The sequence below is a fragment of the Musca domestica genome, unplaced genomic scaffold (genome assembly GCF_030504385.1).
Source record: "Musca domestica strain aabys unplaced genomic scaffold, Musca_domestica.polishedcontigs.V.1.1 2, whole genome shotgun sequence".
In the NCBI taxonomy this organism is placed as follows: Eukaryota; Metazoa; Arthropoda; class Insecta; order Diptera; family Muscidae; genus Musca; species Musca domestica.
In genome coordinates, this window is record NW_026712249.1 from 46,954,129 (window position 1) to 46,971,840 (window position 17,712).

The 17,712-nt window shown below is 34.6% G+C and overlaps 1 protein-coding gene across 1 annotated transcript in view; it reads left to right on the forward strand.

The window, feature by feature from the left end:
• Positions 1–556: 556 nt before the first annotated feature.
• LOC101894042 (frequenin-1) overlaps positions 557–17,712 on the forward strand; it is a 139,120-nt gene continuing 121,964 nt past the window's right edge. Inside the window, exon 1 of the mRNA XM_005184524.4 lies at positions 557–1,168. The gene's annotated coding sequence lies outside the window, so the exon portion shown is untranslated. The remainder of the gene's footprint in view (positions 1,169–17,712) is intronic.

The window sequence follows — 17,712 nt, forward strand, 5'->3', positions numbered from 1 at the left end:
AAACTAAGAACTATTGCTCAAAAATATATTAGAAATAAAAATTGTGCTTTAATCTGGGTGAAAAAATCATTGATGTTGATGAGCAAAACCTTGTCCTATATTGTCACTAAAATCATATATTTTTTTTTTATTTTTAATAATAAATTTTTTGCCTTCATCTCACTGTGTGCAAATTCCTTTTAGTTCAAATTGTTCTTTGATTTTTATATCTTTTGTTTAAACAATTTGATTTGAGTTTGTTTTGTTTTTATTCTGGCTAAAAAGCATATGCATGCGTGTGTGTGTGGATGTTTGTACTTTTGTTTATATGATGCCGTCTGATATTTTTCAAAGTAACACATAGTTTGCTTTTCGGGAAATGGCCCGGCACGATTTTTGTCGATATTTGTTGGCCTGTTGCCGTTTGCTCATTCTCTTTCTGGTATCGTTCTTTGCTTTGGCTGTGTTTTTTTTTTTCATTTTTTTTTGCTTTTTTTGTTCTACAGGTCTTGGCAGAACATTTGCTATTTACAGTGCGCTCAGTAAACCAGCAGATGTTCATATCCGCGTTGACTTGCGCCACAATGTGTCGTATTTAGTTTAGCTCATTGTGTTTGAACGAGCGAACGAACAAACAAGTAAAGAGTGCCTGCGAAGACAACAACAGGGGCGCTAGTGTGAACGGGTGTGGTGTCTTCAAAACAATGCTGGCCATAAAACAACATAATTATAATATTAATATGTTTTATTTGCTATGTTAAAACCCAAAATGATGTGGTGTAAATTTTGAATCATAAAAAAATATGAAAATATAACTAGAAAAGAGGCCGCCTATCGATAAAGTGAAGTTAATCGGTGTTTATCGTCACCACCATAGGAAGTAAAATCTGTGGGAGATTTTCCAATATTTTCAATTTTTTCGCCGTTTATGTGTGAAACACGAAAAAACGAAATATAATCGAATTGAAGTGCATGAATTATTACATTTCTAATTGTGGTAAACCTCAAATGAAAATTATCCAATTTGAATAGCATTTTGGTTGTTATTGAAACGTTCGAGAATTAATTAATTATTCGAGACAGTGCGAAAACACGCAGTGCTGGCGATCGAGCGAGGAGAGCCAGGGGCAAACATTTTGAGAGTGGTTTTGCTTCTGGTGAAATAAAATATTTTCGCCAATTTATTGAGGTAATTTTGATTTTGAATAAACTGTTGATATTGTGTGGTATATGCATGCGTGCGTGTGTGTGAATATGAACACTTTGACATTTATACATTCTAATATTCTCTCATACCATGGTTTCACGCAAAAATTAATATCTGCTGTCGGATGAGTATTGGCAAACAGGTTGCTAATAATTCTCACCAACGAAATTTGCCAATTTGTGACACATGCTTGACTGGCTGCTGAACGCGATGAGAAGAGAAGAATGAGTGGCAAAAAATATTATTAAAACACGATGTTCTGTTTGGCATTTTTGATGAAATTATGACCATTTTGACAGGCAATGAAGTGCTTATAGGGAAAGATAAATACATTGAATTAATACATGCAAATAACTGGGGTGATATCAATTTCTATACATTCGCATTTGAAGATTAGGGAAATATTTATATTAATACACTTTACAATAAGCAATAAGTTTCAAAATTTATAGAAAAAATGTAAATTAAAAGTGGCTGCAAATCAAAATAATAAAAATAAAATAACAAAAATAATAAAGGAAAGGTCAAAAGTGGGACAGGACCGACTATACAATACCCCACACCACTATGCGTATTTACTAGAGCTCCCGTAACAAAATAAGTTTATATTGGGAATTTATGTGAAGTAGATCATACCAACCATGATCCATATAATATTGCTGTATAGTGAATGATATGACTTCGACAAGGATAATATAAAAAAAATATTTATTGGAGCAATAGAATACCGGACCTACTTTCACAGAATGGTTAAATTCGGTTGAATATGAATAAAAACTATTCAACATGGTCGGATAATACATATATGGTAAGCAATAACCGTAAAATCGGATGAAGATGTAAATCGAAGCTACATAACAACGGAACCGACTTCGATAAAATTAAGCTGAGGTATTTTCGAGCAGTAGCTGATGCCCGGTATCAAATATCATTGTTGAGGAGTGCATATTATGTATGTGAGAGACTTTAACGGCAAATCGGACGAAAATTATATCTGATGCCCGGTACCATTCTTGTGGAGTGCATATAACGCATGTGAGCATGACTGACATGCATAAATATACTCTTTGAAGGCCCTCAAAAGTAACTATGAATATATCTCGCTGCTTTCTCCATGTTACAAACAAATAGCCAAAGACATAAAACCCTTACCACTATGTGGTGTAGGATATAATAAAATATTTTATTTGTCCTTAATGTGGCATTCCCGCAGAAGAGCTATAGGTTTTCGCATAGAAGAGCTATAGGTCTTCGCATTGAAGAGCTATAGGTCTTCTCATAGAAGAGCTATAGGTCTTCTCATAGAAGAGCTATAGGTCTTCTCATAGAAGAGCCATAGGTCTTCTCATAGAAGAGCTATAGGTCTTCTCATAGAAGAGCCATAGGTATTCTCATAGAAGAGCTATAGGTTTTCTCATAGAAGAGCTATAGGTATTCTCATAGAAGAGCTATAGGTCTTCTCATAGAAGAGCTATAGGTCTTCTCATAGAAGAGCTATAGGTCTTCTCATAGAAGAGCTATAGGTCTTCTCATAGAAGAGCTATAGGTCTTCTCATAGAAGAGCTATAGGTCTTCTCATAGAAGAGCTATAGGTCTTCTCATAGAAGAGCTATAGGTCTTCTCATAGAAGAGCTATAGGTCTTCTCATAGAAGAGCTATAGGTCTTCTCATAGAAGAGCTATAGGTCTTCTCATAGAAGAGCTATAGGTCTTCTCATAGAAGAGCTATAGGTCTTCTCATAGAAGAGCTATAGGTCTTCTCATAGAAGAGCTATAGGTCTTCTCATAGAAGAGCTATAGGTCTTCTCATAGAAGAGCTATAGGTCTTCTCATAGAAGAGCTATAGGTCTTCTCATAGAAGAGCTATAGGTCTTCTCATAGAAGAGCTATAGGTCTTCTCATAGAAGAGCTATAGGTCTTCTCATAGAAGAGCTATAGGTCTTCTCATAGAAGAGCTATAGGTCTTCTCATAGAAGAGCTATAGGTCTTCTCATAGAAGAGCTATAGGTCTTCTCATAGAAGAGCTATAGGTCTTCTCATAGAAGAGCTATAGGTCTTCTCATAGAAGAGCTATAGGTCTTCTCATAGAAGAGCTATAGGTCTTCTCATAGAAGAGCTATAGGTCTTCTCATAGAAGAGCTATAGGTCTTCTCATAGAAGAGCTATAGGTCTTCTCATAGAAGAGCTATAGGTCTTCTCATAGAAGAGCTATAGGTCTTCTCATAGAAGAGCTATAGGTCTTCTCATAGAAGAGCTATAGGTCTTCTCATAGAAGAGCTATAGGTCTTCTCATAGAAGAGCTATAGGTCTTCTCATAGAATAGCTATGCGAATACCGCTAGATAGACTTCAAATCGTTTCGTCTCCTATTTATACCCTACACCACATAGTTATAAGGGTATTATGTCTTTGTGCATTTGCTTGTAACATGGAGAAGGAAGCGAGATAGACCCATAGTTACTTTTGAGGTATATTTATAGAACCACTTCGATTTATGCATGCCAGTCCATCAGTCCGTTCGTCCGCCAATGTATTCAAGTGAACAAAGTACAGGTGCAAAGTGCATTTATTACCCGATTAAAATGAAATTTTGCAAACAATATTTGTTTGGCCCATGGACGAACCGTGTTGAATTTGGTGATAATCGGATCAGATTTAGATATAGCTCCCATATATATCTTCAACCAATATCGGTTTAATTGTGCACCAAATAGCTAATTTTAGTCCAAATGACTTGAATTTTGCCACGCCCTGCTGAATTCAGTTTTGAAGTAAGTACTATAAATTTGGTGAAAATCGGTTCATATATACCCACACAGGGTGAGAAAAAAAAAACTACAACAAAGTAAAATGCCATAATTTTTACGCTTTTAAAAAAATTATTGAATGAAAGTAAGAAATGTCGGAAATAACATCAAATTTTATTATAAGTTTAGATTTGTTCGAATTGATCACCTTTGACACGAATTATGGTCTTCAAACGGCCAATAAAACCGTCACACCCTGTCCGAAGGTTGCTCTGCGGTATTTTGTCCCATTCACGGTGAAACACTTGCTTGAGGTGATCGTCACGTTGGTATTTTTTAGTGCCAACCTTGCTTTCCAAAATACTCCAGACATAATAGTCCAACGGGTTAGTATCCGGAAATTTTAGTGGCTATTGTGCGCAGGAAATGAAGCGAGGAACCTCATTTTTTAACCATTCTTGGGTGGCGCGTGCTGAGTGCGATGGTGCTGAGTCCTGTTGGTATGTCCAAGGTCTGTGGCCAAAATGCTTGCGTGCCCAAGGCTTTAATACACCCTGCCGAATATTTTCGCTACAATATTCGGTGCCACGATGCCATATTCTGATGCCACGGTCGATTAATACGAGCGGAGAGCGACCATAGGCTGTTAGGGCGTCCCACACCATCACCATGGCCGGCACTTGAGTTCTGGTGGCCAACCGAAGATGCACATTTTCAGCTGACCTCTTTGGCAAGTAAACACGATCATTTTGTTTGTTTTCAAACAGCTGGACAACGAATTTTTTATCATCGGAGAAAACCAAATTCGGCAGTTCACCACTTTCGGCCAAGCGAAACAACTCTTTAGCTCTTTTGAGTCTATTTTCTTTCTGTCGCGGTGTAAGTTCTTGCACTTTTTGGAATTTCAATGGCTTTACCCCGAGCTCATATTTCAATATTTGCCGAATGGATCATTGCGATATGTTCAGCTCACGAGCCATTTTTCGGCCACTGTTACGCGGGTTTCGATGAAGCCGCTTCTTTACTTTTCGAACAATTTCTACTGATGTTGCTGTTTTTTTCCGTCCACTTCCTTGACGTAGGGCTACGCTACCAGTATCACAGTAACGAGCGATGGTACGAAACACAAAAAAATTATTCACATCTAAATGCTGGAGTGCTCTAACGATAGCCACTTGTGGTTTTCCAGCCAAATAATAAATTCTATCACTAATAATGTTTTTCCTGGAAAATTCTCACCAAAATGCTTTGGTACGCATGTAAACAATATAAATAGCTGTCACTGGAATAATTTTAACAGCTGTCGGACGAGTGGCTTAGAAATGACAGCAGTCTGCGTTCGGTTGCAGTTTTTTCATCTCATCCTGTAGATCCCATACATATGTTTCATTTGGTGTTTAAGTCCATCATATTCGATATCCTTTATAGCTTGGAAATACCACTGCTAAATTTTATCAAGATAGGATCTGATTTGGATTTAACTCCCACATATATCCTTAATCCGATTTGATGATTTTTGTGCAAATAATAGCTCCGATACATATGTTTTAATATAATCCTTCTCGAATTTATATCCTGCACTATATAGCAATGTAATTTGGTGTAAAAGATTAAAATGTCTCAGTCAAATTTAGTGAAAATCGATTCAGAATTGGATATGCCTCCCATATAATAGTTCTCTCTGAAAGCAAATTTTAGCTACTCTAAGGCCAAATGATAATAGGAAGTAGGATCTACTTCAAATAAATTATTTTGTTATGGGAGCTCTACTAAATATGCATAGTGGTCTAAAGTATCATATAGTCGGCCCTGCCCGACTTCTGATTTTTCCTTACTGGTTTAAGAATTCTTTTTTGAAAATAAAATATTTAGTATTTCAGTTAGTTATCAGTTTCAATGTCAGATTTCTGGCTGACAATCAGAAAATGCAGTGACACATTTTCTGCTCAAATTTGACGAAATAACGGAGGTTGTACCAATTGCATGATGTCTACTGATAAGCTTTACAGGGAACATTTTAGCTGATTATAATGCTTCATATGGAAACTTAAAACATCTGTTGACGCAATTTTTCTTTACCTTGAAAAAGAAGATTTTTTCTAGACATTTTTTTCTTTTTTTTTGGATTATTACCCATTATTTACACTCAATTGTACAGCTGAATTCATACAGACATATATTCATACATACGTGTACATTCCACACCCGTTGTACCAAAAAATAAATATTTACCAATTGTTGTATTTTTATTTACCAAACAACAACAACAATGAACGGAAAATGAATAAATCGATCATATATGGACATTGCTGACTGCTGCCCGCCTGCCTACTTTACCAAGAAAAGTAAATAATCAAATAAAAGTAAATTCAGTAAATTCGGTGCATGGCTTTTCTCACGGGTCATAAACGGTGTGAATAAAACTATTAAATAATTCAATGGCTATACACCGGCGATTGTTTGACTTTAAAGCAATTCCATTTAACTAATTGATTTTTCGTTTTTGAAATCAATTCGGGTTTTTTTTTTCATTTCCATGAAAAATAAATAAAGATATAAATTTAAAAATGTTTTAAATAGGAACGGAAGAGGTCAAAAGTAAAATAATTTTTAGCCAATAAAACAATTAACAGTTGCTGACCAAAAAAAGAAGACTTTAGGAAAATAAATGGTGAAATTTAATTTTTTTTGCTTCAATTTAATATTAATAAAATGTACACGTGCTCGTTAACTTAAAGTTAATAAACATATTCATTTGTACATATGTATGTAGACAAATACATAAAAAATTCAAGAGAAATATTTATGTACAAGTAGCACAAGATAGTGGTCCTCGAATACATCATTTGGTGTCTGTATTCGCCTGTCTCTTCAAGGGAGTACCTGCTTTAGTTCAATTAATTATACCCTACATCACAAGGTAGTCAGGGTATTATGTCTTTGTGCATTTGTTTGTAACAGGCAAAAGGAAACGAGATAGACCCATAGTTCCTTTTGACGATCTGCATAGAATCACTTTCCGAGTTGATTTATGCATGTCAGTCCGTCTGTCCGTCCGTCCGTCTGTCCATGTATTCTTGCGAACAAAATGCAGGTCGCATTTATTATCCGATTGAGATGAAATTTCCCAAACAACATTTGTTTAACCCAAGGACGAAACCTATTGAAATTGGAGATAATCGGTAAAAAATTAGATATAGCTCCCATATATATCTTCGTCCGATTTGCCTTTTATTGTGCACCAAACGTGTAATATCAGCCCGAATAGTATGGACCTGAAAATAAGTATGCCAAATTTGATCGAAATCGGTTCAGATATAGCTATAGCTCCCATATATATTGTTCATCCGATTTGTTATTTTTGTCCTCCGCAGCCGTTATATGCACTCTGTAACAACAATATTTGGGGAAATATATCAAATGCAGCTCAGAAATATCTTTGCTAAATTTTATCCAGATCGGTTCTGATATGTATATAGCTCCCATATATAACTTCGTCCGATTTACATTTTATTGTGCACCCAACGTCTAATATTTGCCCAAATGGGATGGAATTTGGCACATACGACCGAATTGAGTCTAGATCACCAAATTTGGTGAAGATCGGTTGAGATATAGCTATAGCTCCCATAAATATTGTTCATCAGATTTGTTGTATTTGTTACCCACAGCCGTAATATGCACGCTCTAACAACGATATTCAGGTAAATATATCAAATACAGCTCAGAAATATCTTTACTAAATTTGATCGAGATCGGTTCAGATTTTTATATAGCTCCAATATATATCTTTATCTGATTTCAAATTTATTTTGCACCAAATGGGTTATACATGTCAGAATTTAAAAGATGCAAATGCTTCGGCATCTTTAGTCCTTTGAATTTTAAATTATAATTATAATCATAGCGTGTATGATTGAATTCCCCCATAAAAACTTTTAATTGTTATATGAAGCTTTACTAAATTAGCAAAGTGGTGTTGGGTATCAAAAAGTCAACCCGCCCGACTTTAGGACTTTCTTTACTGTTTTTTTTTTTTTTGTTTTTAATTTTAATTAAACAAAAGCAAAAAATGTCGGAGATATTATCAAATTTTAGAATAAGTTTAGATTTGTTCAACGGATTGGTATCCGGAGACTTTGGTGAACATTGTGCGCTGGAAATGAAGCGAGGAATCTCATTTTGTGCGATGGTGCTGGTTCTGTTGGAATGTCCCAGGTCTGCTGCCAAAATGTTTGCGTGCCCAAGGCTTTTATAATAATATTCGGCATTTATTCTGATGTCACGGTCGATTAATACGAGCGGAGGGCGACTATCGGCTGATATGGCGGTGCACACAATCACCATGGCCAGTTCTGTAGGCTAAACGAAGGTGCACATTTTCACCTGACATCTTTGGGAAGTAAACACGATCATTACGTTTGTTTACAAACTGCTGGATAATGAATGTTTTCTCATCGGAGAAAACCAAATTCGGAAGTTCTCGACTTTCGGCCAAGCGAAGGAGCTCTTTAGCTCTTTTGAGTCTATTTTTACTGTTGCGGTGTAAGCTCTTGCACTTTTTGGAATTTCAAAGAAAAACCCCGAGATCATTTTTCAATATTTGCCGAATGGAATATTGGGATATGTTCAGCTCACGAGCCATTTTTCGGTCACTGCGACGAGTGTTTCGATCAAGTGGCTTCTTTACTTTTCGAACCATTTCTGCTGATTTTGCTGTTTTCTTTCGTCTACTTCCTTGACGTCGGGTATCACGGTAACAAGCGATGGTACGAGACACAAAAGATTTTTTCACATTTAAATGCCTAAGTGCTCTAACAATAGCCACTTGTGGTTTTCCAGTCAAATATAAAGAAATCACACTATCACACCAAAATCATTTTTTACGCTCGTAAACAATATGATGAGCTGTCACTGGAGTAATTTTAACAGCTGTCGGACGAGTGGCTTAGAAATGACATCAGTCTGAAGTTGGTTGCAGTTTTTTCATCTCACCCTGTTCATAACAGTGCACACCTATATAGAATTGTTGATATATCATATGTTTTTTACCTTAATACCACTTGTACAATTTTACTATAAGGTATTTTACATTACTCCCTCAATTTATAGATGCAACAGGTACAATTTTCATTTGCGATTGTTTTGCATGTTCACTTGTATAAAAACCAAACAACTTTCCACAATTTCTCTTATCGTGAAATTTAAATTCCCCATTAATTTATAATAAACAAAACTTTTCACTCGATGCCTCGTAATTTAACTTAACTACGAACAACTAATACGAATATTTATAAACAAAAAACGAAATTGCAAATCGCCATGGCTGTGAGTGTAAGTGTGTGTGGCACACCAACATGATTTACTGCCAGTCGATGCAAATTGCCTCTTGCAATATTCAAAAACAAGAAAAAAAGAAAAGAAAAGCATTTCCGACAAATAAAATTTCACAAAATGCAACAGCATTTAAAATCGCTGAGAGATTTTTGAAAGATTCTTTGCAGATGATTTTAGACAGCGCAAGTGGACTAATATTAATACGATATGATTTAATTTGTTAAAATTATATTAAATACGTCTTGTCTTGTGAACTAACATTCGCAACAGTTGCAAGGAAATTGTGCAGAGAAATCAAAAAAAAGAAGAAAAGAAAAAAATCATGCATTTGGAAGGTGTGTTGTTTGTTTTTGCCATTGTCAAATTGCAGCACATTCATGTTGAAAATGTTGGCCCAAAACTTCAAAATATCGAAAAGTTACCGAAGTTATATGAAGTCTATGACTAAGCAAAAGCTTATAAAAATCTATCTCACATATATATATATATATATATATATATATATATATATATATATATATATATATATATATATATATATATATATATATATATATATATATATATATATATATATATATATATAAAAGCTTAGAAAAATAAGTGACTAACTGAGAATCAACGCCCTGATAAAACGGCTGAAGTTGGAATCTTGAAATTTGGAACGTTCGGCGGTCTTGGTGCGTATGCACGTGATAAGGGTGGGAAATTTGTACTAGAAGTATACCAAAAAAAAAGTACCAAAATGAACAAAAATTTTAATACATTTAATTAGACAAACGAAATGAAAGTCACTGATAATTGTGCGAACTATACTAAATATTACTATAGGTATTTGGTACAGTTTCGTTTAAAGTAAACGGATGACGCTGGCATTGTGAAATATTGAATCGGGGTGCCTATAGGTGGTAGGTTTGTTATAAAGTGGTGGTCTTGGGGATGTGTACTACAAATGTACGAAAAGTACTGTATTTGGTACAATTTGGTATTAAGTCAACATATAGTGCTTGAAATCATAAACTTGGTATTAGGGTTAATGTTCATTTTTAGTCTGGACATTTGGAGGTGTTTTTGGAAATGTGTTCTATAAGAGAACGAAAGTTACTGGAAAGTACGTTATTGGGTGAAGGGATAAAGATAAAATTCTGAAATTTGGTATTTATGTTACTGATGGTATCTGTGCTTAAAATTTGACGGTGGTGTGGAAATATTAAAGTTTTAAATTTGGTATTGGGTGAAAGAATAGAGCTAAAAGTGTTAAATTTGGCATTATAGGCTTTCTTGGTATCTGGGATTGAGATATGGTTTTGGAAATGTGTACTATAATTGTACGACAAGCAGTAAATAGTACTACGATTGGTATTGGGTGAAGGAATAGACCTAAAATTCTGACATTTAATATATATGTCACAGTTGGTGTCTGTGGGGAAATATTCGCGGTGGTTTCGGAAATGCGTACTAAAATTATTAGAAGAGTCTAACTATTGGGTGATGGGATAGAGGTGTAATTCGGAAATTTGATATTAATATATTGAGGATATGTTGAAATGGTTTTGGAAAGAAAACTTGGATGTGGGTCTATTGTGCAATGAGTTTACTGATATCCCATAGTTAAACTTCAAAATGAAATGTTTCGAAGACTTTTTGGTGTAAATGCAAAACATTTTGCTATTATTAGTAAAATTAGTAAAATTTATGAAGTTTTGCTAGTCGTAGATATTTGACTGTTTACAAAATTCCACCTCAGAAAATTATGAATTTTTAAGGCCTAAATTTTTATACCCTATACTCACTGTAGTCAGGATATTATATTTCTGTGCATTTGTTTGTAACATGGAGAAGGAATCGAGATAGACCCATAGTTCGTTTTGATGATCTGCACGGAATTTTATTCTGAGTCGATTTATGCATATCCGTCCGCCCCATCGGTCTATGCTTTTTTTTAAACAAAGTGCAAGTCGCATTTCGTTGTTCGATTGAGATGAAATTATTTGTTTGGTCCAAGAACTGACCCTGTTGAAATGTGAGATAATCGGTCGAAATTTAGATGTATCTCCCATATATATCTTCGTCGGATTTGCACATTATTGTGCACCCAATTTGCAATAATAGTCCAAATAGGATGGAATTTGGCACATATGACCAAATTGAGGCTAGAAGCAAGTATGTCAAATTTGATATATATTGTTCGTCCGATTTTTTATTTTTGTCCTACAGCCGATATTCGTGGAAATATGTCTAACATACCCAGAGTACCAAATTTTATATATTTTATAAATATATCTTCGTCCGATTTGCCTTTTATTGTGCACCAATCGGATGGAATTTGGCACATATGACCAAATTGCGTGTAGAAATAAGTATATCAAATTTGGTGAATATTGGCTCAGATACAGCTCCCATATACAAGGTGAGATTAAAAAACAGCAAAATCTCCGGACACCAATTCGTTGGACTATTGTGTCTGGAGTATTTTGAAAAGCAAGGTTGGCACTAAAAAATACCAAAGTGTCGATCACCTTCGCCGGGAATGGACCAAAATACCGCAGAGCAACATTCGGGCAGCGTGTGACGGTTTCATTGGCCGTTTGAAGGCCATAATGCCAAAGGTAACTAATTCGAACAAATTTAAACTTATTCTAAAATTTGATGCTATTTCCGACATTTTTGTTTTCAATCAATAAAATTTAAAAAAAAAAATGTAAAAATTTTGGCGTTTAACTTTGTTGCAGTTTTTTGTCTCACCCTGTGCATAGGTAGATCGACTCAGCTCGGCAATATACGAAGATCCATATATAGTTTCCTATGTCAGTGATCAATATTTCGATGTGTTACATAATTGTTTGCCCAATCAGAACTATAATAACCCCAACACGGGGTATAAAATATAGGATAAAAAAATCGAGGATTTTCAAAGAATATTTGTAAGTCACTTAAATCGTACCGTTTCCTCCTATTAAGTGTACAGATATACGTATATTTGCTATCACAGTTTGTTATTTAATTTTTTTTTAATATTCTAGCATTCCACAAGAAATATGATCTGTTTGTACATTGCCTTAATCATTTCAAAAAAATTCCGCTCATTGCCCTCACGCCCATCTCCATAGATTTACCATTCCTCAATTGTTTTAAATTTTGTTGTTTCTTTGATTTCATTTAAATCTCATTTTCATATCATTGCCAATTGTTTTAAGTTGCTGCTTTAATTAAAAACGTAAACATCTTTGCCATTTTATAATTGTTTACACTTTAAACATATCTGCCCATCTAAAACAATAATTGTAGCTATGTACCTGCGTGCGTGTGTGTGTGTGTCTGCCTTTTGCTATTAATCGATAAAAACAATTCACGTTTCTGCTTTTAAATAAACAGAATTAAATTATTTTTATTTACCTTTCGGCATTGTTTGTATTTTTCTTTTGGTTGTTTACGTTGTGCTTGGCGTTTCATTGAATTTGCAAAGTTTAGACCAAAACAACAGATGCTCGTTCACTGGCAGACTATATTTCTTGATGTGGTCATAAATGCGGACGTCCAGTGGTGTGTTGAGGTGTGTTCTATTTTAAAGTCGCTGTTTTTTTTTTTTTTGGTTCATTTTTTAAATGTTACTCATCATTATCACATTTATTTGTATGCGATTTAGATTTTTTAACACTCAGGTTTTTGAACTTGTGTCTAATTAGATTAAATTAAATTAAATTAAATTGTATTTCTATTCTTAAAATACACCAAATTGAGTGCAGAATATGGGTCAAGCAAATATGGCTCATTATTTCTCACATTCGTGTGTGGATAATATTATTTTGAGGCCTTCTTTGAAGTATTTTTTTTTTTTTTTTTTGGCAAATTTACCTTTATAGTCTCGATCATAACATCAATCTATGAACAATGCCCTTTCCCTAACTCTCTCCCAATGGAAAAATTCCGTATCGATTGGTTTTTAATTGTGATCAGTAAAACGACATCAAAATTAGGAAAAAGTTATATTTTTCATCCATTTGAACCCCTAAATCTATATCTTAAAAAAATAATGGGCTTCAATTCTGACCAATGCAATATCTAGGGAGGATCTGACGATAATGCGACCGGAATATAATACTGCCTACACACAGTGTTGTAAGGTGGAAAATATTACAAAATGTACAAATCAATGTCGTAATTCAAATTGAATGCAATATGACAAAAATTGAAATAAAAATTAACAAAAAATTGATCACTTTATTTATTGGCCTTTCTTCACGCGATTTTCTTAGATTTTATCCTTTTCTGGTGACCATTCCGAATTGATGAGAATTGTGAAAGTCAGTCCAGCGGTTCTTGACTTATAGGCGGAATAACTAAAATCGACTTATTTTACATATACATGGTGAGATAAAAAAAATACTGCAACAAAGTCAAACGCCATAATGTTTAAGTATTTTTTTGAATTTTATTGAACGAAAGCAAAAAATGTCGGAAGTAGCAGCACATTTTAGAATAAGTTTAGATTTGTTCGAATTGGTCACCTTAGGCACGATGAAACCGCCACACGCTGCCCGGAAGCTGCTCTGCGGAATTTGGCCCAATCCCGGCCAAGCGCTTGCTTGAGGTGATCCAACCCTTAGGATTTTTTAGTGCCAATCTTGCTTTCCAAAATACTTCAGACATAATAGTCCAACGTATTGGTATCCGGGGATTTTGGTGGCCATTCTGCGATGGAAATGAAGCGAGGAACCTCATTTGAAACCATTGTTGCTGAGTCCTGTTGGAATGTCCAAGGTCTGCGGCCAAAATGTTTGCATACCCAAGGCTTTAATACTCCCTCCAGAATATTTTCGCGATAATATTCGGCATTTGTTCTAATGCCACGGTAGATTAATACGAGCGGGGAGCGACCATCGGCTGTTATAGCAGCCCACACTATCACCATGGCTGGCGCTAGAGTTCTGGTGGCCAACCGAAGCTGCACATTGTGGGTGTAAGTTATTGTACTTTTTGGAATTTCAATGGCTTTACACCGAGCTCATTTTTCAATATTTGCCTAATGGAATAATTTGATACGTTCAGCACAAGAGCCATTTTTCGGCAAATGCGACATGGGTTTCAATCAAGTCGCTTATTTACTTTTCGAACCATTTCTGCTGATGTTGGTGTTTTCTTTCGTCCACTTCCTTGACGTCGGGCTACGCTATCCGTATCTCGGTAACGAGCGAAAGGATAGATCTTAAACTTTAAAATTTAATATTGAGGTCACTGTAAGCATCTAGAATTGAGATATAGAGGTGGTTTTGCATATATGACGTCGGGCTACGCTATCCGTATCTCGATAACGAGCGATTGTACGAGACACAAAAGATTTATTCACATTTAAATGCTGAAGTACTCTAACGATAGCCATTTGTGGTTTTCCAGCCAAATATAAAGAAATCACACTATCACGCTTGGATTCCAAAACAAATCATTTTTTTTTTTTGTTTGGAAAATTCTCACCAAAATGCTTTTGTACTCTTGTAAACAATATAATGAGCTGTCACTGGAATAATTTTAACAGCTGTCGGACGAGTGGCTTAGAAATGACAGCAGTCTGAAGTTTGTTGCAGTTTTTCATCTCACCTACATATATATACACTTTCATGGTCAGAAGTGAAGTGTTATTGTATTTGTGATTTCGTCGGGATTAAAAATGTTCGTGGCTTAGAGGAAAATTGTCTATTTTTTTTAAATATATGTTATGGTTTATTTTACCCGCTAAATATTGTCCGATGATCATCTAAATTGTTAGATTTCTGTCCAGTCCTAACCTCTAACTCTATGCTAAATTTCGCGTCGTTTGGTCTATAATTGTGGTATGCAACATCCTCCGATCCTCATGAATTTTTGCATTGTGGGTAGGGTTTAGGGTCAGAATTAAAGCCTATTGTTTCTGAAGATGTGCATTTAGAGGTTCAAATAGACCAACAAATTAAAATTTTCCTGATTTTGCAGTCGCTTTACAGGTTACAATTGAAAACCAATCGACACAGAATTTTGGCTGAGAGGAGAGTAAAGGACAGGAAAGAAGTCTGTGACACTAAAAAATACCACCTCAAAAATCGATCACCTCAAGCAAGCGTTTCGCCGGAAATGGGCCAATATACCGCAGAGGCACATTCGGGCAGCGTGTGATGGTTTCATTGGCCGTTTGAAGGCCATAATTCGTGCCGAAGGTGACCAATTCGCAAAATTCTAAACTTATTCTAAAATTTGATGCTATTTCCGAAATTGTTTGCTTTCATTCAAATAAATTTAAAAAAAGTAAAAATTATGGTCTTTGACTTTGTTGTAGTTTTTTTTTTATCTCATCCTGTATTTTTAGAATAAAAATACATATAACATCAATAACTGCCATTTGAACTTTCTTTCTCAAAAGAAACCATATTTATGGACCAATGGTTTGGCGGGAAATCTCATCCATTTAAAACGACAAATTATCAAAAATCAAGCTTAAAATCAGTGATATATATTTATTGGTTCTACCACAAAGAAAAAGCATATTTAAAAATATTTTTTCCCAATTTTTCTTAAAACAATTGTCATTATTAATTCACTAATAAATGCCTTAAAAATGTAGACACCATCTATTCAACGCACAGCAATTATTTAAGGAAGTGCTTGAATTTAAAACAGCAACAATTCCGCCTTAAAAACACAACATCAAGCCTAAAGTGGCACAAAATTGCCGGCCAAGCAATTAAGAAGCTGTTGACAAATGTGTCACTTTTACGAAGTGTCTGTGCGAATCACTTGAATTCACTGCGTTCAACTTGAAAATGTAGTGGCTGATGAGAAAAGTTTTTTAGTTGAAAACTTTGTTTTTTAGCTGGTCATAGATACAGTTTGGTTGGAGGTTACAAAGCACAAGATATAGACTGAGTATTAAATGGTGATAAATTTCATCTTAAATTCTTCAATATAAAATTTACTGGAATTGAAAGATATCGTAGAAAATAATATTTTTATTTCATTTTATTCTTCATTGTTTCCCGATACACGATATCCTTGGGCACTTCACGTCAATGCCATTTAATGCTTTGTTTTCAATGAATAAAAATTGTTTTATGTTCACAACCTTATTCGGCCCGTTTTGATAAAAAGCCATTCAATTAAATTGGACAATAGGCCATTTTCTATGAAGCTATTCTGTCTTTTCGGTATATCCTATATCTTAAGTGTGCTTTTTTATTACCTTAAAATTTACATAAAATTTCAATCATTCGGCCATAAAATTGGACAGACTCACCTACAAGGATGCTGGGCCTATTTTCTTAAAAAGACAATAAAATATTTTAAATTATTGTTAAAGTCTTCGAAGATTGTGTGCTTTGGGTGCACACCTTTTTTCGAGGGAGCGATACAATATTGTGCTGGCAAGTGTGTTACAAAATGGAATTTTCTTTGGAAATTAAAAAAAAAAACGTTTCTGCGTCCAATAAAGTGGCTTCATAATTACTTTGGCACTTCAAAATAATATAGTAACAGATGTTACAGGAAATATATTCAATTTCTGTTTGGGCCAAATGACAGCTGTGTTCTCGATGGTTTTCGTCTCCGTCTTTCATTTACATTCGTAATTTGGAATTTCAATGCCATTTAATTTTGAATTTCAATGACAAAAGAGAAATACGTTAGCATTTAAGGGGCGTATGAGTAATGTGAGAATATAGTTTCTTTAAATTTCCAAAACGTATACGCACACCATATTTAATTGTTATGTGAGGCTGTGTGTATAAATAAGACCCAATTCTGTGGTTGCCCTAAATTGCTAAAAGGAATCAAGAAAATAATGACCTTTTATGATTATCCTTAAATTTTATATCATGCTGCATTAAAGCTGACCTCGTGTGCTTCTGTCATAAATATTATAGAAGCAGCAACAGAAAAAAAGAAAACTTGCTCATAATTACTTTGACACTTAACAGCTTTATCCAATTGTATAGTAATTAACATCGCATTAAAATTAGTTTTTCCCAGAATCCTTCTTAATGACTTCTTGTTTGCTTTGCACTTCGACATGGGTGAAGTGTGGGTAAGACAAGAAATTTAAAGGAAAATCTTAAAATTTGAGATTTTAAGAGTTGTATATTGGGACAAAGTTGTGACCTTGCAGTATATGACGGGATTTGAATAGATATATATTCGATTTACATTTAAAGATCGATATTTTCCGCTAACGCAAGAATTTTCATAATAAAATAATACAGAACATAAAATCGGTGAAACCAATGTGAACCGAACTCGAAAAAATTGTGCACAAAGAACTTGAAATCGGATCTATATAGGATCTCGACAGAATCTATATAGATATAGACATAATTTTACGATACATTCTAAGCCATATCTGATATCTTGTACCGAAAATCATTTTTATGGAGAGCTTTAGTGTGACCTAAATATCAATTTTTATAAACATATATTCTGGAGCT